Genomic DNA, 22,397 nt, shown 5'->3' on the forward strand with positions numbered 1-22,397 from the left:
CTACTCTTCGGTGACGTAATCTATGACTTGAACTATTCAGCTAATGAAGGTTTTCAGCTAACCTGGAAATTCACTTTCTACTTTTCTAGTCACTAACATTTTCTCTTTGCAGTTGTAGGAGCATACAAATATAATGTGTTCGGTTGAAAATGTATTTTAACGCTGAATGGAAAACTTTTGTGAACTGTCGGTCTTTCTTACTTTTTCATTTTTACTGCGCCCCCAAAGCTCGTGCGCCCCTCGCGCCGCGGGGCTTACTGGGGTGTTATTTACGCCACTGTTAGAAAATTACAATAGGATACAACAAAAAAAAGTCGTTAAGTGTGCAGTTGACGAAGGAAATCAATAAATTCTCTTTCACAGTATATTTTTGGCCTCTTTTTATTTTCAATTGCGTACTTTCATTTTGGTGCCTATTTTACAGTTTTTTTAGTGCCTGTGAATCCGCTCCCTAATGATATCCATAATGATTTATAGGTTCGAGGCCATTTCGGGGGAGGGAGCCTCAAGACCAGCGGCGGCGCCAGGATTAATCATGAAAAATGAAACATGCTTGCATCCTTTAACCACTACATCAACTAATCAACTTTTAGTAGGCATCTATGGCAATATTCCACTGAATTTGAAGAATATAGTGACTTGCTTCATTTTCCTTAGTTTTGTCTCAACAACCACATGTTTGGAATTTGAAAGGAACAAATCTTGTTTTCAAGGCAAACCAATGTCATATATTGTGTCATACACTCCGAAAGTAGTCATAGGGTATAAACATTCAGCAACAAGTTACAGTCTTATTGAACTTTGTAGTAGAATACAAAAAAAAATCCTCGTCTTCAAGAACATACTTCTTGAATCTTTGCAATGTAATCAATAAGATGCAAAATGCAGTTATTAATTAAATGTTAAATACGTTATTCAGATACAAGAAGTGCTGAATCTTCAACTTGTATGCGTTGGGTGAAAAAAGTTCGCTATGCAATCTGGAGTTCTGCTATTTGAAGAGGAAAATAACACGTTCAAATAATACGAAATCTTGTAGTCACTTTCATCTAATCATCAATTCACTTTTTAGACTGCTTCACTCTGAAAATGTTACGTTACTTTGTTCCCCCTCTATCATATGCGTGGACGAAACGTAAACTGCACAGCATTTCCCAAACATCTCATTCTGCAGCGCTGTTCTCGGCAACGAACTTCGCGAACTTTGGGTATCTTCGTAAAAGTCTTTGAAAAAAGATCTGAAATCGTACGTTTGCTAGACATGTTAGAGGTGTGTATTAACCTATTAGCCTGATACGATCCCCAGCTGTGGTATTGACAAAAGTGACATGTCAGGATACAACTTGTGTTAAATAATTTCCCCAGCGCGACCTGATGACATCTTGAAAACAGCTGAAATCTTTGTTGCAGTGCGACTGGATGAATAGCGGAGGAACAAATAAGCAAAAAATAAAACTGTTTCATAACAAGAATGAGAAATTAGAAGAAAAAAAATGAAACAACTCACACTGATCTGTAGGCAATTTTCGAAATTCACGAACAAACCACCTGAATAAACAAAGTAAAATTCTAACAACAATGCTGACGAAAAAATACAACGGCCGCTGATCTTTGCGGACTGTCGCCAGTTGAGAAAAGTAAACGTGTCTTCTCTCTCAGAGTAATATTGAGGCTTGCCTGTATAACAATAAAAATAATACATTGTCATAACTACATTTGAAAATAGTTAGGCTAAGTCCAAAGTTCCACATTTGTGCAATATTTATAATAATTTAGTCATATGATTACTCAAAATTTATTCATATAATGCAATTAAATGTCTGAAATTATTATTTAAATTAATTTTATTAAATATGATGTTTAAAAAAAGACAATTTGTATATAATGACAAAATTATCAAATTGTGCAATATGTTGAATTCATATTCATAACAGTTATTTTTGACTGACAAAATGAAAAACAAATATCTTCAATCATATGTGTTCTTTCAGACAAGAAAGATATGATACATTCAAATTTATAATTACATTTATTGAAATTGTGTACATTTGCATTGGCATCAAGGTTTATATACAAGGGTCAACTCTTTAAAATTGTTCAATGTATATTATGATGTCATACTTGGTATTTTGTATCAACATTCAAAAAATGGTAATTATTATCATTAGATAAGTATATTGTGATATACATAGCAAAATAGCTGTAACAGAGCAAATACGTATGTACATTTACTACACAAACATTCAAGCTGTTAAGCACTTATGGACAAAAATATAAAACAAAAACAATTGAAGATAAAACATACTAAAAAATCTGGCTTGAACTAGTTGCTCTAATACTAGTTGTCTGTGACTTTAAAAGGATCTCAGGATGGAAAAAAGATAGTACAGATTTAAGAATATGGAATGGTGATATATTTGTACAATAATTGTTGCTTTTAAAGCATTAAACTGGGCAATGTTATAATAACTTGGATGTTTAAGTTATATAGAAGCCTTTTATGACTCGAATGAACTTTGAATATGATATAATCTTATAAAGATTCAAAAGTTGTGGAATGACACTGATATGTATAATAGATGCCATGTTGAATTGGAAGCAGTGAATAGGTATCTGTTTTCATCTTCCTTAACGGGCAGGCTTGTAAATGTTACAGTTCCTCAAATGAGTGCTTTGAGGAAGGTCGCATAGAGTGACACTTATATGTTCTACGTTTGGAGGTGATTTGATCAGATGATGAATTTCGAAAACTGAAGCTCAGAATTGTAGATACAAAGACTTGCTTTATCCTGGAAGGAGATAACAAAGATATATTTTTTTTTATGTATAGCATTGATATCTTATAAATGTTCTTGTAAACATATGCATAATTTGATGCTATTGTAATTTTTGTTGCTTCTAGGTTTTTTTTATTTTTATCAATATAATAATTATAAAGTTATCAGTATATGTAAATTTAAATTTCCTTTTCAATATAGCACCATAGCTACCTATTGTGCTGATACTGAGTTTGAATTATACTGACAAAGTCGTTATATATTTAAGATTATTAGACGTCAGGTGATTAGTTGAAAAGGTTCAAGCTTATAATAATCTTTGTATTGTTTTGCTTCTTGTTCTGGTTTCTGAGGTTAGGTGTTTTTACCTTTAAATATGTCAGATCCAAAGGGTGATTTCTGCTTGGCAGATGTTATGGCTGCTCTCAAGGCTATCAAGGATGGCCAAACAGAGCTCAAAGCTAATCAGGAGAATCTCAAAGCTAATCAGGAGGATTTCAAAGCTAATCAGGAAAAGACTGAAGCTCAATTGATAGAGTTGAATGATATTATTAAAACTAGTATCTCAGAAGTCAGAGTGTTCAGAGGTGAAATCCAAGCTACTTGTACAGAGCTTAGAGAAGAGATCAAAGATGAACTCGAGGTGGGCAAAAATACAAAAATGGCAGCAGTTATATGTGTGGTAAGAGCCCAGTCAACGTCAGTCTCGAGTAAGTTGGACGAAATAGATGATCTGTCCAGGCTTCTGGAAGAACAGGAAAATCAAAGTGAAGAAGATGCAATTTGTCTCAAAGAACAAAGTATCTTGAAACTAGGAGAGACTTACAAGAGAGATGGCAATGCAAAAGAACTGGCTGAACTTATTAAAGCAGACGAGACTCTTCCTCTGCACCATTAGTAAGGCGAAGGCAGCAAAATTGGTTCGTGCTCTGGTTGACATGTTCTTGGATCTGGAAGCCAGCATTGGCAGTAAAGTTCAGTTGTGCAAGGAGCGCATCGAGTGTGCAAAACAAGATAAAAAGACTATCCTCCGGCAGTATTTGGAAGCCTGCCTAATAGCTTTGTATTTTGACACTGGAATGTTTACTGAAGCTCTTCACTTAGGATCGACCTTATTAAGGGAACTGAATAAGTTAGATGACAAAAATTTATTGCTAGAGGTTCAACTTCTAGAAAGTAAAACTTACCATGCCTTGAGTAATCTTCCAAAAGCATGTGCAGCACTTACCTCAGCTCGGACTACAGCTAATTCAATATATTGCCCTCCAACACTACAAGCATCGCTTGATATGCAGTCAGGCATTCTTCATGCTGTTGATGAGATAGACTTCAAAACAGCATACTCTTACTTCTATGAAGCATTTGAAGGCTATGATAGTGTGGAAAGCTCAAAGGCTTTGACTGCATTGAAGTACATGCTGCTGTCTAAAATAATGTTGAACACACCAGAAGATGTGCAGCAGATCATAAGCGGGAAACTGGCTCTGAAGTATGCCGGAAGTGCAATTGAAGCTATGAAGTGTGTTGCTCAAGCAAGTCTTAAGAGATCTCTGATATACTTTCAGGAGGCTGTGGATAAGTTTAAAGAAGAACTGGAAAATGATCCAATTGTTCGAGCACATTTAGACAGCCTTTATGACACAGTGTTGGAACAAAACCTTTGTCAAATCATCGAACCTTATTCTCGTGTTCAGGTGGATTATGTTTCAAAATGCATTAACATACCTGTAAACCAAGTAGAGAAGAAACTTTCACAAATGATTTTGGACAAGAAGTTTCACGGTATTCTAGACCAAGGTGAAGGGTTGTTTCCCCAAAGTGTTCCAAATGTCCACTTGAAGGATAGAATAAGGAAAGGCACCAAATTTAAATTGAAAGAAATTAGTAAGACTGTTTTCACCAATTGCCCAGGTGCAAGGAGAAAAGTAATAACTCATCCTAAACATGTTCGTAAAAGAACATTCAGGCAGCGATGTTTGAAATTATGGAGGAGAAAATTTAGTCTAGAAGCATTCCATGCTTACTCCTCACATATTTGTGCTTTGACTGTGATAGCATACTTGATCATGCATCGTACACATGTACGCAGAAGATGTCACGATGATGTCATGAAGTTAAAGTTGACTTCAAATTTGTAATGTCGTAGACTTACATTTTAATCATTTGATTACTTACCTGTAATGTATCTTTTCAAAGGCATTGTTGCAGTGTGCAGACATGTCTTACTATATTTTATCAGATATGTGACTGAAAATTACTTGATGGGTAAAGATTGTTACATACTTATAGTGCTTATCATTTGTGATTAAGTTCAGAATTACAGTAATATGAGCTATGAGTGTTGTAACATTCTTATGTAGTTGCATATATTTAGAAAAAGTATGTTATGAAACATACATAGTTTTATTAGTATGTGAATTTGAAACATACAGTTTAGCAAAATAACTATATTGTGTACATGTAACATCTGATATGAAGAGTTATCTTGAATACTTTCACTATGACAGTATCAGTACATGTTTTAATTTGGGTATTGTCGATGGAGTAAGGTCAGTGGTTACATAGCTTGACATGTTGAGGCATGAATATAGTTCTGTTTCAATGCTGAAATCAATCAATCACATATGCAAACCCTAAAGTTGAAAAATATTATCAAAGATTCTTTGTTTAAAGAAAAGAATTACACTTTACTTTGTTCTGTGTGAACATAAAGTATAACTTAGTGGCCTAAGGATAGGTTCACATGCTTCCGATATCATGTGACGTAAAGACATGTCGACTTCGAAGTGTTAAAAGGGGATGTTGAAGAAACCGAAGACAGGTTTCATCCAAACACAGAAATGTCTCGGAGCGTCAAGCCTTAAAAGGTTCAATATAATAATTTGGAATTTAATATCGTTTATCTCAGATTGCACGGTGATGGTAGGGAGAGTAGTTAGAACGCTCACACCCGATGGTAACCTGTTGTCTAGGTAAAGTAGGGGAATATTAATAAAGGGGTTCATGCATATTTAATCACTTTGTTCAGCAGTCTGATTCTTCTGTTGGAATACACTGTTAGCAATAAAGGTGCGGTAATTTGGGCACACGTGTTAACATTTGACCACATGTAAGCTGACAACTTATTATGATTGTATACCCATCTGACTTTCAAAGATTTTTAATTTTAACAAAGATTGATTTGATATACATCCTGAAATATTGTTGCAGGATAATTTAATCTATACTTACCATCCACAGAGTAAAGTAACTCTAAGGGTTGGTTGGTTGGGAGTTTCTTATTGACTGAGTGTCAAGGGTGGTATATAAGACCTCAGTTCTTTATTTTTTCATTCTTCGTATATTAATTTTGGCATTATGAAATTGCTTATGCTAACATGTTGTTTATTTTGTTGTTTTAAAAGGACAAAAGATACTGTTGCATTTCACAACCATACCCATGAGAGTTGGTTGGTTGAGTTCTTCTCTTAGGCTGTTGGTTAAAGGTGATACTGTGAGTCACAGTACTTTGTGCATAATTTTTCTTTTGTCGGCTGTTAATGTCAAAATTTTCTCACTTTTCGTGCTTCTTTCCTTGAGTCAAACATTAGTTCAGGTATGAAGTATTCCTCTGTAGAGTTTGCCTTAAGTTGATCTTCAAGATCCGACATTGGTCCTCATTCATATTTCTTGATCCTTAGTTGTGTTGAACGGTGGAAAAATTTGATATAACAAATATTCTTTGTTATTTGTATTTTGAAGTGCAAAAAATGTATAATATAATGTGATGGCATGTGCATAATAATTTTGAATGCTAAGATTTAGCTTTGGCTTGAAGAATATTTACTAGAGCACAAAGATTCCAAGAATTGAATCGTAGGCTCAAATAGGAATGAACTTGACAAAGAGCAAAGTGATTCACGTGTTGATCCAAGCTTCAGTCAAGTAGTTGTTTCCTTTAAAAATGCTAGAATGCATTATGGCTCCAAAATGTGTTCACAAAGGGCTGAATAGTAAGTTCGAGCCGTGACGCTGCGAGTTCAGGAACAACAATTATTTATGATTTATAATTTTTGTGCGCACATCATAATTTATACATTTCTTGCATGAATTCATTTGTGATGTAAAAAATCTTATATTCAGCACTCCGTAAATCTGAGGATGTTTGCTTCTTGATGCAGAGACTTATATTTTTGTCTTGTTAGCTGATCTTACCAGATAAATGGATGAATTCCCAATGGGAAACTTAGTTGGATTAGAGGTTACTTACTTTACATGTAGAAAATTATTATTAATATATTTTTTTTGGCTAAATAAAGATTAATATAGAAATTATGCTCTCAGGTTGAGAATGAAGTTCTGAATGGTGCTTCATGGGTTGACAATAAATAATAATGTTAGGTAGGTACATTGTTTATGTTAAAATGGTTCATGTGGTACTTTACTAGATAATAATTGTTGGTATGTCGAACTTGAATTTCATTTTTTCAATATTATTATGTACTAAAAATTCATTATGCATAGTTGCACTGTATTGGTTCATGATGAACAAGTTCTTGTTGTATTGTTGGAAAACAAATATTCAGTTATACTCAATTGATTATAATGCTAAACATGTAAACAGTTTGTAAATATAGAGGCATTATATTAATTATTATATGTTTAAAAGTCTCAGTAGTGCTCAATTCTGTTGTGGGTTCGTATCTTGTTGAGCGCCAGTATGACAATAAAAATAATACATTGTCATAACTACATTTGAAAATAGTTAGGCTAAGTCCAAAGTTCCACATTTGTGCAATATTTATAATAATTTAGTCATATGATTACTCAAAATTTATTCATATAATGCAATTAAATGTCTGAAATTATTATTTAAATTAATTTTATTAAATATGATGTTTAAAAAAAAGACAATTTGTATATAATGACAAAATTATCAAATTGTGCAATATGTTGAATTCATATTCATAACAGTTATTTTTGACTGACAAAATGAAAAACAAATATCTTCAATCATATGTGTTCTTTCAGACAAGAAAGATATGATACATTCAAATTTATAATTACATTTATTGAAATTGTGTACATTTGCATTGGCATCAAGGTTTATATACAAGGGTCAACTCTTTAAAATTGTTCAATGTATATTATGATGTCATACTTGGTATTTTGTATCAACATTCAAAAAATGGTAATTATTATCATTAGATAAGTATATTGTGATATACATAGCAAAATAGCTGTAACAGAGCAAATACGTATGTACATTTACTACACAAACATTCAAGCTGTTAAGCACTTATGGACAAAAATATAAAACAAAAACAATTGAAGATAAAACATACTAAAAAATCTGGCTTGAACTAGTTGCTCTAATACTAGTTGTCTGTGACTTTAAAAGGATCTCAGGATGGAAAAAAGATAGTACAGATTTAAGAATATGGAATGGTGATATATTTGTACAATAATTGTTGCTTTTAAAGCATTAAACTGGGCAATGTTATAATAACTTGGATGTTTAAGTTATATAGAAGCCTTTTATGACTCGAATGAACTTTGAATATGATATAATCTTATAAAGATTCAAAAGTTGTGGAATGACACTGATATGTATAATAGATGCCATGTTGAATTGGAAGCAGTGAATAGGTATCTGTTTTCATCTTCCTTAACGGGCAGGCTTGTAAATGTTACAGTTCCTCAAATGAGTGCTTTGAGGAAGGTCGCATAGAGTGACACTTATATGTTCTACGTTTGGAGGTGATTTGATCAGATGATGAATTTCGAAAACTGAAGCTCAGAATTGTAGATACAAAGACTTGCTTTATCCTGGAAGGAGATAACAAAGATATATTTTTTTTATGTATAGCATTGATATCTTATAAATGTTCTTGTAAACATATGCATAATTTGATGCTATTGTAATTTTTGTTGGTTCTAGTTTTTTTATTTTTATCAATATAATAATTATAAAGTTATCAGTATATGTAAATTTAAATTTCCTTTTCAATATAGCACCATAGCTACCTATTGTGCTGATACTGAGTTTGAATTATACTGACAAAGTCGTTATACCTGTTGTAAACAATAATAGCGGTATTGCTCACTTCAATATCTAACATTGTACGCTCAATATGACGACATGACATAATATGATAGAGCAAGAGTTAATAGGTTTTGAACAGGGGGTGCTGGATAAATCCAAGCTAAATACGCCACAGAAAGAATGAACATGGTCAAAGGCATACTGTTCAGAATTTAGGAGAAATTCCAATCGGTGCACTCTTATATGCGCACACTTAGATTCGCCATTGGCTTTCTATTAAACGAAGCATATAGTGGCATGAACAGGTTGGTGTGTTGAGGAGACAAATGTACGAAATGTACAAAGTATGGCAGGACTGCTGACTATTATACTACCCCACCTTTACGGTCATTTCCCCCCTCCATTTCGAAACTTCTCGGCACGCCACTGCACGCATCATGGTCGTTAGTAGTTTTGTTAATAGATAAAGTCATAGTTAGAAACTCGTTAGTCTTTAATTACTTCAGATTGTCTGGATATTAAGGCTTGATTGATTGATTGATTTGGTGCCTTAAGTCCACTTTATGCACAGTAAGGCTAATCGGGACTGGGCCTACAGTTTGAAGTGGGATCCGAACCACTATGTGCCTCCACCGGCTATCGAACCCGAGACCCCTTGATTATAAGGCGACGACGCTACCACTGCGTCATCGGGGAGGTCTTATTGAGGCGTGAGTTCGGATACGACATTCGTCCTTTAGTATATACAATAAAGGGAATGTCTGACTTGGTCAACTTTTCCCATCGTGAAAAACTACAAAGATAACCGTTAATAGATTGATTTCTGCCACTTTTGACTAATAGTGAAGATGAGGATGAGTGAAAATATGATGAAATGATGAAGGGAGGCTCACAAAGAACACCCATGTCCAGGCCGGGATTCGAACCCGGACCCCTGCCGTCGTAGCGGGCTGCACTAACCACTCCGTCACGGAGGCCGGCTGTTAGAAATTGAATTTTGCAAGATGCAAATTCGAGAGATGCTAGAACAAGAATCTATATACGCTTTTACGCAAAGAGTAATGCATTTTGGGCGCAACAACCCCATCGCTTAAGTCGCAGAATTCTTAATATGATAAAGGAATCTTAGGAGACACATTAGTAAAATCCCCAGATTAAATTGATAATACAATGTATCCTAGTGTTGCATCTACAGGGTGGTCCGAATGTCTTTTTACCCCTGCAGAACAATTTACAATGTTACCGATCCAGAAGGTTAGTATGTATGACTTCCACCCTTTTCTTGATGCAATTTGTCTGCATGTCCTGTGTGAGATTATTATCTGTCCCGGTTGGGTCTCCTTGTTAAATCTTGCAGCGAAGTCATATTACACTTCCTTTGTTGTTTTACTGGTCTGTGGGCGTTCATGTGTCTATACACATGCTACTCACCATTCATCCACCCTATAGTTACTTGTGTCATCCATTGAAGGCAGAGAAAAAATTTAATTAGTTCCACTGTGATAACCACCTGGGGTAACAAGACATTTGGACCACCCTATAGATTGCTTTCAATTAATGGGAACTGTTTTCGTGATAATTTGACTAAAATGAGAGGGATCTTTTCTTGCAATGTGGGAATTTTTTATACTACAACGAGGGAATTCTTCAAAAGTTGAGAAAATCTATGGGAAATTGTATTGCACTGAGGGAATTTTCGTTTTGATGGAAAACTTCCAGAGTTAATGGATATACAAGGAAAATTTTTCAACGGCGAAGGAAGTTCCCTTCCATCGCAAGATTTTTTATGGCGCCAGTAAGTGCACAGAAGGAAGTGGAATGCGAAAAATTCCGATCTAATGATGTAATTCATCTTTCAGAATAATGGGAGACTCTCAATCTTGTCTCCGCGAGTGCAGCAGGTGAAAGATGAGCCACGAAAGGGGTCGGAGACGGGACGGGACGCCTCCACACTCTTGACTGACGCCCACGCCAGTCTGCTTCCAGAATCAATGCCCCACTGGAACTGGAAGTGGTGTATTATTACTCCCTGCCAATGATCATGGGAGGCAAAGCTCGCATCGCCCAAGGAAAGAAAAGCCGTGAATTGTTTATAAGTGTAATCCGAGATCTTACGGAATGTTTTAACTACAGGAACACTATCGCTGAATGTTCCCACGAGAGACAGAGCAAGGAAGATATTTTCGCTTCAAGCCAGTCACCATGGGCTTCGGGAGGGAAGGGGTCGAAAGGGTCCGTCGACCCCCCCCCCCCCTCCTGGAAATTGAAATCGTTCAATTCAAAGTTTAAAAAGACAACAGAAAAGTTGTTATTTTTATTTTAATAACATAAATAAAATTCATTTAGCATTCGGGAAGAAAAAACAAAGTAAAACCTTCATTACATAAAAAATATGAGTAAAATACCGAAGGCAGGTTATGTTTTCAAATTCTGCCATTTGATCCAAAAATAAAATGGTTCTATAGTTTCTAAAATAAAAAAAATATGTAGTTTTGTGGGAGAAGTCACACAACATAAACTTCATGAGTAAAATTTCTCCATAACTTCAAAATCTTTGCCTTGAACGAGGCGTGTAAAAGTTAACAAGTTAATAACAAAATACAATAAATAGTATAACAATACTCAAACTGTAAGCATGTAAAAAAAATAATGAAAATCACTTGTACTGGACATTCACTCATCTTGTGCATCGCGTAGCACGGTCTCCCCATTCAGAAAATAATAAATTTGGAATAACGTTGGTTCATTTTTAATAGTTTATAATAGTTATTATTGTAAAATAACAATTATAACCGTGGTAAGAATAATTATTGTTATTATTATTTCTACTAATCAAGTATTTTCAATGGCCTGACCCCTCCCCCTGCGAAAATTTCTGGCGACGCCCATGCCAGGCACAGAACTGTATGAGAATCTGAGCATGGTGGAAAACCGGAATCTGCATAATACACCTCCCGAATACGCACCAGATGCACGTTGCACAAAGGTTCAGATCCCACTTTGAAACATGTTCAGTAACGATTAGTCTGTAGGTCCCTCTACAACCTTGCACTTTTGACCTTTCTCAAGGCTCCATTTTAAACTTGAAGCTAAGAGTTTTCCTCGTATGCGTGCTAAATGGCCATATTTCCTGACGTACACCAAAATTTTAACTCATTCATTCATTCAAACAAACTAACTTTGCGGAACGCGCTCAAGTAAGATACTATATGCACAGAAATTCACAGCGACGAGAGCTATATCGTATGCTTTATACCATGACTTAATGCTGTCTTTGTACCAAAAGGTGCATTTTGTTAGTTCCAAAGCCTAAACCAGAGACTACGAAACTACAGAGCTATGGAGCTACTTCCCACATTTGAAAATGCATGCCGAGCGACCAAGGGTTTATTGAATTTATTGCTATATTCTATGTTCATAAAACTTTAAGATGTAATAAATTTGTTCTTTTAATAGAGATAAACAGACGGGACAATTCAAAATTATCTTGTGCTAAACTTCTTTCTTACGATATTTTTAACTTTAGATTTTAGAACTTCACATTTCTTAGTTCCTGATATATCGACAAAGGACTGTAAATTGATTGTTGTCTCTCACAGACTGACAACTCGATCGACTTAATTGAAGGGCTCTGGTGCAAAACATGGTAAGTGACATTTTGTTCATTTCTGAGTTCATTAATAAAAAAAGATTATTAGAAGCTATACTGTAGATAAATTGTTTTCGTCTTGTGTTTACTAATTTCAGAAGGCTTCAGTGGCGTATGCTGGTTCTAAAGAGTGGGTAATCTCCGACCCTTGATCCTCAAACTCCAAAAGTTTCCGTGCAATTTATGTCAGGATCCATATTGGATTTAGGAATATTGTGTCGAAATATGTCTTATTGCTACGACCATACCCAATTAATTCTCGTTATTGCAGTTTAATATACGTGTAGAATTTCAAATAATAAAACAAGACAGTATTATAAAGCTATAAAAAAACAACCTGTGAAATATAAAATGAAAGACGTGCACTAGTGAAATAAAAACCCGCAATATTAATTTAAGGGCAAAATTCAACTTACTCCAGGACCCGATTACTTGTGCTGTACCACATCCAAAGCACACTGTTTGTCCAGTTGCACGTCGATACGTGTCTGTGCGAAAGATTGCAGCTTAACAAAGGAAGTTATGTGACTTTTGAATTTTTCATGTTTGACACAAGCGTTGCAAAGATTAGAGTATCCGCCACGCGTCCATACATTCTTTTCAGCCCCGAAAAGTAAGCACGGCCAACAAAAAAGCAAAGCTTATTAACACTTATACTTCCTGTCAACCATGGTGTTTTGTCATAATTTGCTTGCGAAAATGCCTCACATATTCCCGATTTTTGTCTTTGTGCGTAGAAATAAGTTCAAGCGATGACACTGGCCTGCCTGTATTAACAATTTGCAATTTCTCCTGAAAAGATCTTGTTCCAAAAGGTTTCACCAGCAAATCTTGTATCACATCCATTACCCAGCACTATCACGAAAAACACTAACACCTAAATAAATAATGAACACGAAGCACAGCACGAAGCCAACGACTACACGCATTCAGTTTCACGCGCCAAACTTCTGTTGTTGTGTTCCTGGCTGAGAATGAAATTCCCTATGAATGATAAAAAAAAAATCCCTTTCCGAGCTCGAAATGGCAGGTTTTAAAAGTTCGAATCATTGCAGGCCAGAGCCAGAATTTTATTTCGGGATGGGGATCATCCCTTATTAGCAGCCGCCACATAATGTTGAAACAGTGGGATTAGAAGAAGTCCTGAAGATGAATCTCAGATTATTACAACGTATTATGCAAGGTGTTTAATCCTGCTAATGAAGTAAAATTAATTACCACTATACAGTTTTTAAATTAGATATTTGTAGGATTTCGGGAAGGGGGGTTTCAGCCCCCCGAGTCCTCCACCTGGCTACGTGCCTAATGTGTTTTTTTTCTTTTTATGTTTAATTCGTTCATCTTCATCACTATTAATCTAAAGAGGCGGAATATAGCAACTTAAATTAACTAATATATATAATTTATTTTTGATATCTTTCTCTTCCGTTCCGTTCTTTCAGTTCCGTGAAAGAAGTATTCTCGCTGCTTTTGAAGATTAGAGAGGAGAAACAATCACTATTTTTGTAAATACAAGGATGGGGGGAGTCAGCGTATAGGTGCTTTAATTGCTTAAGCTTTGAATTTTTATTTAGTTTGCTTCATCTTCAATATTTAAGCTTTTTCCTTTTGATAAATTTATGTTCAAGTAACAGAAATCAGCAAGACAGAAGCAAATGTAAAGTGAAAATTAGCGTAGAATTGGTTTGCCCATGTTATTCAATTTTCCTGTTCTTCGCACTCTACCGGGTATATTTTCCCTAGTTCAGCGGAGAGAACGGGAAAGGCTCTGAAGGTTGAGAGTGCGACCGGTGGACTCTCATAAGAAGGAGCTTACCCTGGCCACGGAATCACCGCGCCTGAGAAGCAGTGTTTCCTCTCCCTCTTTCTCTCTCCTCGCCAAGGGTTGTAAGGGAAGAGGGAGGAATGACGTCAGGGTGAGATTCCCTGAACTCATTCCACCGGCTGGAGAAAGGTTCCCGGACATTCAGCGGCAAACGGTTGGAAGCATTCGCGCGCTGGAAGCAAAGAAATGTATGCATCGAAATTGGTTTGGAAGAATATTGCGAAGAAATGTGTGTATATATATATATATATATATATATATATATATATATATATATATATATATATATATATTTAAAAAAAAAATACAGCCGGGTCATCTGCGATTACCTAGATGACCCAGAGTATACGCCGCTGGAAGGCTTCACTGAGTCCAATGCAAATTGTATGACATAGCAATTTCACTCAAAAATTGAAGGATTTTACTTTGTAACTCAAAAATGACCAAAATGTCACTTACCATGTTTTACACCCGACCCCTTCAATTCATATTGCTTTGAGCTACTCTCACTCTCCACCAAAGTTTACCTTCATGAGTCTAGTGATTGCCGAGATAGCAACAGTTAACACGGACGGACAGACCGGTACATAATTGCCCTTTGCACCCAGCTTTGCTTATTAGTACACAAAAATTCGTTAATTTATTGCTACATAAATGATCGTCATTATCAAGGTTTACTTGCACATGATTCTAAAACGGTCTACCGTAGTATGTACATTGGAAGATTATTGTTATTGTTGATTCCCGAAATATTGACCGACTGGGCTTTACGTGAAGACGCGACGTTGCAAAAATATTTCTGAAAATCAAACTTGTTTTTTATCCTCCTGATACTATTTTATTTTATTTATTTATTTATTTTTTATTCGGAAAGTTTCTGAAACGTTCATGGACGCTTCTTTATCCTTTTCTTTCATCATGCTCTCATCTTCCTGTCGAAATTAACTTTATATTACAAGTAAGCTGCGTTAATTATGTAAAGATATCCATGACATGTATAATTTTCCTTTCGTGAAATTGTCTTTTTTCCATTCTCGTGGCAAACCTGTCGAACATAAATCTGTGTAGGACGAAAGGCAACTTTAAGAAAACTTTCCTTGAAATACAGTTCAAGTAGAAGATTGTTATCATCCCTTGGAATCTTCTTTTCTTATCCTCCTCCACCTTTTCTGTTGCTACGTCAAAATAAGGCGTGCCTTGCAATCTTCTTACCACTTGCCAAACCGGTTGATACACCTGCTCCCATCTCTTATCGGGGAAGAAGTGCACTTTTTGTTATTGCATTGGAACTTGCAGTTTCCCTGTTCCACTGTTGCCAGTTACTGAGGAATATCTCCAACAGCTCATAAATAAACAACAGTAAAATGGATTGTTAAGCATAAAAGTGAGAAGTTAGCGCATATTATCTCTGCCTCTCTTGTTTCCACCTTTTTAGTAAGTGTTCTTGTTCTTTCTTTCGCTTTCTTCTTGCATTTCCCCTTATGCTTTTCGTGTCTATTCCTTCACATTTCTTCCTTTCATGTTTAATTATACCTGCTGTTGCTCAATGAGAGATTAATAATTTTATCGTTCATTCATTCTTCTCCTGCTTATTTGGCAATTCCTGTAGTAGATATTTGTTCCCTCTTGATACATTTTTGGCGTCTGGCACAAGGACTACAATTTGAGTTCAAAACACATAACATGCTCTCTCTCTCTCTCTCTCTCTCTCTCTCTCTCTCTCTCTCTCTCTCTCTCTACCTATGTTTGTGTATTTTTCTTGCATTAGCCACTAGCCAATCTCGTTCCTTTGTGTCTTGCTTTTTCTCTCGCTTCTTGCTCCTTCTCTGTTTAATTTGCTTCCTTTCATTCTGCTTCTTCCTTGTTCTATATCTTACTTTTATTTTTCTCTCTTCCTCTCGATGTGTCTGTTTCTCCACTTTTCCCTTGGTATGTCCAAATCACTAGGACTGCGTTGACCAAATTACGTCTACTGAAGGAAAGCTTTGGGTCCTGGGTGGGGTGTTCCTTGGGGCTTGAGTGTCCCTTCATTAATTTCATCATTCATCATCCTCATTTTGCAATTAGCCAAAAGTGGTAGAAAAGCGAAGTAACATAAACAATGAAAAAAAGCGTACTCTATATATTTTCCACTTAGATTAAGAGATTACCTCTGAAGGTAAGTTTGTGGCAGAGAGCAATGTCTGGAGCGAACGTTCAAGGTGTGCATGAGCTGGTTTTGTCCATCCAGCAGACAGGTGGTCTTCATTATATCCTCGTTCTTTTCATACTGAGTCGTTAACTTCCTTCAAATTGATTTTTCTCCATAAGTAGGCCTTAGATTTCAGGAAAGCAAACAGTGACTTCCTGTTTTGTTTGTATAATCAGTGCTTCGTTTCTTTTCTTCAGCAAACTCGAGAATCAGTAGCTCCAACTTTGTGGGACATATCTCACGGAATCCTTTTGGTTATCAATCATCGTGAGATTGAGACACTTTGGCATGAGAATTGGATTCCATTTTGAACTGAAAAGTTAGAATAAACAGCGACCACGATGTATTTGATGTCTGTGTACCCGGGTTGGAAATCTTGTTAGAACAAATTTTATGTGCAACTTTCAAAATGTGATCATTTTCCAAAGTATTCGCAAGATATGATTTTTCACTGGGACCTCTTAGAATCTTGATTTCATCGCAGAAGGTTTTGAGTTCGAATCTGCCTCGGGAATGGTTGCTTTATTGTACTTGTACTTTCAACTATTTATTGTTCCCGGGTTCGATACCTGGAGGAGGTACAGTCACGGACACTGCTGGGTTGTAACGATTTCATTGAAAGTCGATGCATTCTTTACAACCCAGAACTGTCCGTGACTGTACATGGCATAGAGGTTCGGATCCCACTTTATACTGTAGGTCCACTTCCGATTAGCCTTTATGTGCATAAAGTGGACTTAAAGCAACAATTCCAACAAATTCAAACCTATTCATTGTTCACCCTCATGATCACGCTAAAGAGTAGTGGCATGCCGAAGGGGGTATGGTGGGGGTCATAACCCCCCTTTGATCCAATATTCTTAAAAAAGAACGTCAAAGGCAGGAAAAGGTGGCAAAATGAGGACCCTACTAAAAGAAAATATACGTAACTCCCTTACATCTTTCGAAAATCCTGGTCACGCCACTGCTAAAGAAGCAGAAAAACCTACACTAAATTCATCCACTAAACAGTAAGAATGCAGCTAATATAATGTTCTTCTCTGTGCTTTGTACCATGTTATAGCTGGTTTTATTCGTTTATATAACCAGATTCAATTACTCCAAATTGATGAGAGAATGGATGAACCCCAGAGACGCTTTATACAGGAAATCTTCAAACAGATCACTCGCACCCGGAAACGAACGGCTTGGCAGTGAGACTCTCTGCGCTTTCTAGATTTCACCAGCGTGCATCAGACTAGTGCACCAAAAATGACGTCAATTTCGGTGAAATTCGGAAAGCTTCATACTGAAACAAATGAAAGTTAGATTCGGAATGCGCACGCATATCTGCGTTTATCAGCAAAAAATCACCATCAGTGACTAAATCACAGAAAATATTTCATGAATATTATATGTTTTTATTTAACGACATCTTATTTTGCATGTGCAGTACGAATTTAAGTGGTATTCTTTTATAATGATATCGAGTTTTGCAAATAGATGCTTTCCTGCATGTTGCAGCAGAAGATGGACGCATGTTTTGATGCATCGGTATACTTTATTTCACTTTGCGTGCAAGTGAAGGAGTAGTAGTATTAAAAATGTAGGCAGTTTATGCCTGCATCCATTTTATTCGCCCTCCGTGCAACAAAATTGGCGTGACATTCCGTACTATTGCCTACAGAACGCATATCACGAATCGGAAGAAGCTACAGTGCAGACGACGCCATTTTGATTCACAAGCCGCACCACCTCTTGAGGCTGGTGTAAATTGATGACGTCATGGTTTAACCTGGTGAAAGCTTGGTGCGCCCCGGTGAAATACAGAAAGCTGAAGCGTGCATCAGCTGTGCCCGTCCACTGGAGAAATCGAAAAAGCGCAGTCTCTGCCAATTGGACCACTGTTATGTTAACACTGATGTAAGATTCTAGTCTTGGTTTGCAAGATCGATTTGGATGATGAGACAATGAAAGCCGATGCTGGCTGCCATTTTCAATTCACCTGCCTGCCATATGATTGATTGATCATTTCCGTTCAATATTGAATGGCAAATATCGCTGAGGCAACGCCAGAGTAAAATTCAAAATACCGAAGAGACATGTGATATTGAACGGTAGTAGCAAGAATTTCTTTCGGATGACTCCTTTTCTTTCGATTCTTTCTTCGTCTCTTTCCTCTCATTCTATCTCTATATTTCTTCCTGTCTTTTCTTGTTCGTTTGATTCTATTTCCCTTTCCCCTTCTCTTTCTTTTTCGTTTGTTTCGTCATTGTTCCTTCTTTTTCCTCGGCTCGTTCTTTCTTTCTCTCTTTATTCCTTTATCTGTTTCTTTGCTCATCTTCCCCTTCTTTTCCTTTTTTATTTTGTTTTCTCATCGTTCTTTCGTTTTCTCTGTATCTACCCCTTTCATTATCCCTCCATCTATGTATTTCTTTTCATTCTCTCTTTTCTTCTTCAGATGTTTTTCTACTCTTTTTTCTCCGTCTATTTCTCTATCTATTATTCTTTCAATATCTGTTTCACTCTTTCTTATTCCTTCTCCTTCAGTCACTTTCTCATTTTTATCTCCCTCTCTCTCTTTTACTGTTCGTGAATTCCTTTTTATTATGAATGACAGTAAATCTCTGATATGGGCTATTTCGTTAGGCTAAGACGAGCAGTTAATTGCACCGTGAGCTAGAGCATAGGCGTAACTTGGCGGGGGCAAGGGTGACACTCATTCTCATCTTTTGCAAAATTTGCAAGTTAAGGGTACTTTTGTTAACCTCCTGAGACCTGAGGAGCGAAGTAATAAAGAGTATTTATTTATGATTTCGCAAATGTAACAGTTGTTTAACAAAATAGTCCTAGATGAGAATGGAAACCCATAATAATATTATAACCAAGTTATAATATAATATTATATTATATAACTTGGAAGTTAATATATGCCAACCAACCGTTTTGAAGGAACATATCAGTAGTCTCACTTTAAAACAATTAAGTGCCACAAGGAGGGAAAGCAGATTCGATGCCTTAACTCCGTTGAGATATCAAGTAGGAAAGGTCTATGATGCGCTCCTTCAAATAATTGGCGACAATAGAACTGTCCAAATGGTCGTACATGAGGCTCAGTGTATTGCAAACAAGTTGCGTGCCTTTACATTCCTTTGCTCACTAGTTATCTGGTATGACTTTTTACTCCACGTAATGTAACGAGCAAATGTCTTCAAAACATTAATCTACGATGTGTTAGATGCTGTTATATTTCTTGGAAATATATCAGCACTTTGAAAAAAGCAGGAGTGACGAAAAATTTCATAGTTTCTTAGACGCTACTTGGCAGCCTGGCAGGGCCTCCCTCCTTCCACTCGTGTAAGCGTCGGAAGGCGGCGACTTGTGAGTCCCGATTGATGAGAAAGAATTGGCTTCGAATTTAGATATTAGATGATCCAAAATAGGCAACAGGTCGAAATCGAAAGAAGAAGCAGTTTCAGCAAGACGAAACTTTTGAAGATCCATAAAAACGGAACAAAGTTGATTTTCATGACCAGGTCCTAGACGATTATTTTAGCTCTAAGAGGAAGATTTGAGCAGCTTAAACTTCATAGTGAAATTTCAATTTATTTTATGATATTAGTAAGCATAAAGACATGCCATCTGATCTTTTGTCTGAAAAGTTTAGAAAACTTGCCGGAATGTTAACACATAAAGACTATTGAATTAAAATATAAACAAAGAGTGCTTTCGGCTATAATAAAACAATTACAGCAAAGGAGACCAGACCTTAAACTTATAAGGGTCATGATTTTGCACCTAGTGTGAATATTGCACTTCGAATTTTATTAACATTGTCGGTAACCGTGGCAAGTGGCGAAAAAAGTTTTTTTTGGAAATTAAGGCTAATGAAAATACTATTTTCGGTCAATCATGTCTGAAACACGATTGTTTCCATTTTATGCAAGATAACATTATACGAAAAATAATATTACATGCAAAGGTAAAGGTAAAGTTCCCTGTTCATTGCAATGGTCGGATTGAGCATTACTGGTTTTGGTAATATGTTAATTAATTGGTGGCCAGCTACTAGGTTTTGGGGGTACTTTTATGTTATTATTGCATGTAAGTGAATGTGCTTAATGTATTGTGATTTTACTGGATATTAGAATCCCTATTTTTTAGCTTCCCAGTTGGGGGAGCTGTCCTTCAAAAGACCGTTACTGTGGAAAATTCCAGTGCTACGGGGTCCACATCCACGGACTCCAACCCCGACTATAAAAAAGACCAGTTGGGCTTTAAAAAGACAACAACAGTTTTTTATCACCTTCACAACGATGATGAACCTTCGAAAGTCTTGTCCACTTAGGGTGGCTAAACTGAATGATTGAGACCTAAATGTAATACTTGGTCAAAGAACCCTCTTAGAGAGTTTAGTCCACTTAGGGTGGCTAAACTAATGGTGGAAAATATATGTAGCATTTGGAATCCCCAAGTTTCCCAATTAGCAAAGATTTGCATCTGTAAGATATTGCTGAGTCGCATCATAATGCCTAGCGGGCTGATTAAGGATGCTGCGTAAGGAAACGCAAGACTGGTCGGAATATCAATAAAGTCGAGGGTAGGCCACAGAGATAGTTAGGTTAACTCTGTGTTGATGAAAGTACCAATGGTTAGGCCATAGGTATTTACGTCTTTGCTTGAATTAAGGAAATTGGTTGATTATGTAAATGCACATATGGAAACACCATGTAAATATGTATATATTATAATATCAACGTATAATAAACCCATGTAATCAATCCTACTACTAATGTTCTGATTTAACGAATTAACTCCAAGAACTACAGTATTGTCTATTTTAAACCAGACATTTATTCACTTTCTGTACATGTGGAACGAACCAGGGACTAAAAAAATATAAATGTTATGTGAAACCCTCGGCGTTATTATAATCTGCTCGCGATACACCCAAGGTGAGATGTGGTAGGAGAGATTTGAAAGGATTAAAGCAGGAAGTAATCCAGAGAGCCGGAATTAAACCAGGGAAATGGGGCAGCTATCAATATAGCACCATGTCATGAAGGCACATATAGGGGATGTGGGGGTAGGGCCACACACATTCTCGATCTCGGCCATTTTGGAGGTGATGTGATCAGCACCACTCTCCGGTCGCCTTTACCTACCTGGGTTGCCCCCAGGTACCCATTAATTTGAGGCTGGGTGAACCCCAGAGCTGCTTTATGCGGGGACAACGCAGGAAAGAATTCAGACAGACCACCCACGCGGGAGATCCGGGAATATTGCATGTAATTATTTTAAAAATCCAATCATATATCACAGACCTACAACGGTAAACATATGAAGTCAAGCCATAATTTCTTTCCTAATACTTGTTACAATTAAGATGTTCAATTTCCCGTTGCTGAGTAATGAGATGGGGGAGGGGGCTTTCGAAAGGGAGCGGCATCTGCCGGCACTGCCCAGGGCGGCAAAATGACTAGCGCCGGCCCTGTGGAAACCTTTCGATGTTGCCCCAAAGTTAGGTCCCAGGTTACGCTCATGAGCTAGAGTCAACCTTCACCCACCCATTGACGACACCCCTGGAAGATAAAAATATTTAACAAACGTGGAATAGTGTAAGCACATTCACAACAAGTAGTTGAATAAAACAAATGGTGCGATTGGACTCACCAAGTGCCACATCCAGGAGTCATCAAGCGACATTTTAACCTTCCACGGACGTCCGGAAGGAAGGAGGTGGGCGTGCCCCCTGCCTCTCCCTGGAAACAGTCCTGCGGACGCCCATCAACCTGTCCTACGCAAGCCAACAGCAAAACTGCATTATTTTAATTTTATTTTTAACGGCCAGACAACTTAACAGAAGGGAGAATATGATCTGAAGGCAGTGCGGAGGGACACCATGAACATAGTAAGGGAACCCACACCTTTCCGTAGGTGTAAAATGCAAA

The 22,397-nt window shown here is 36.7% G+C and overlaps 1 pseudogene; it reads left to right on the top strand.

Moving 5' to 3' along the window:
- Positions 1-3,153: 3,153 nt before the first annotated feature.
- Positions 3,154-4,915, top strand: LOC145998382 (26S proteasome non-ATPase regulatory subunit 11 pseudogene; annotated as a pseudogene).
- Positions 4,916-22,397: the final 17,482 nt, after the last annotated feature.

Source organism: Lepisma saccharinum, chromosome 14, assembly GCF_977018435.1.
Source record: "Lepisma saccharinum chromosome 14, izLepSacc3.1, whole genome shotgun sequence".
NCBI lineage: Eukaryota > Metazoa > Arthropoda > Insecta > Zygentoma > Lepismatidae > Lepisma > Lepisma saccharinum.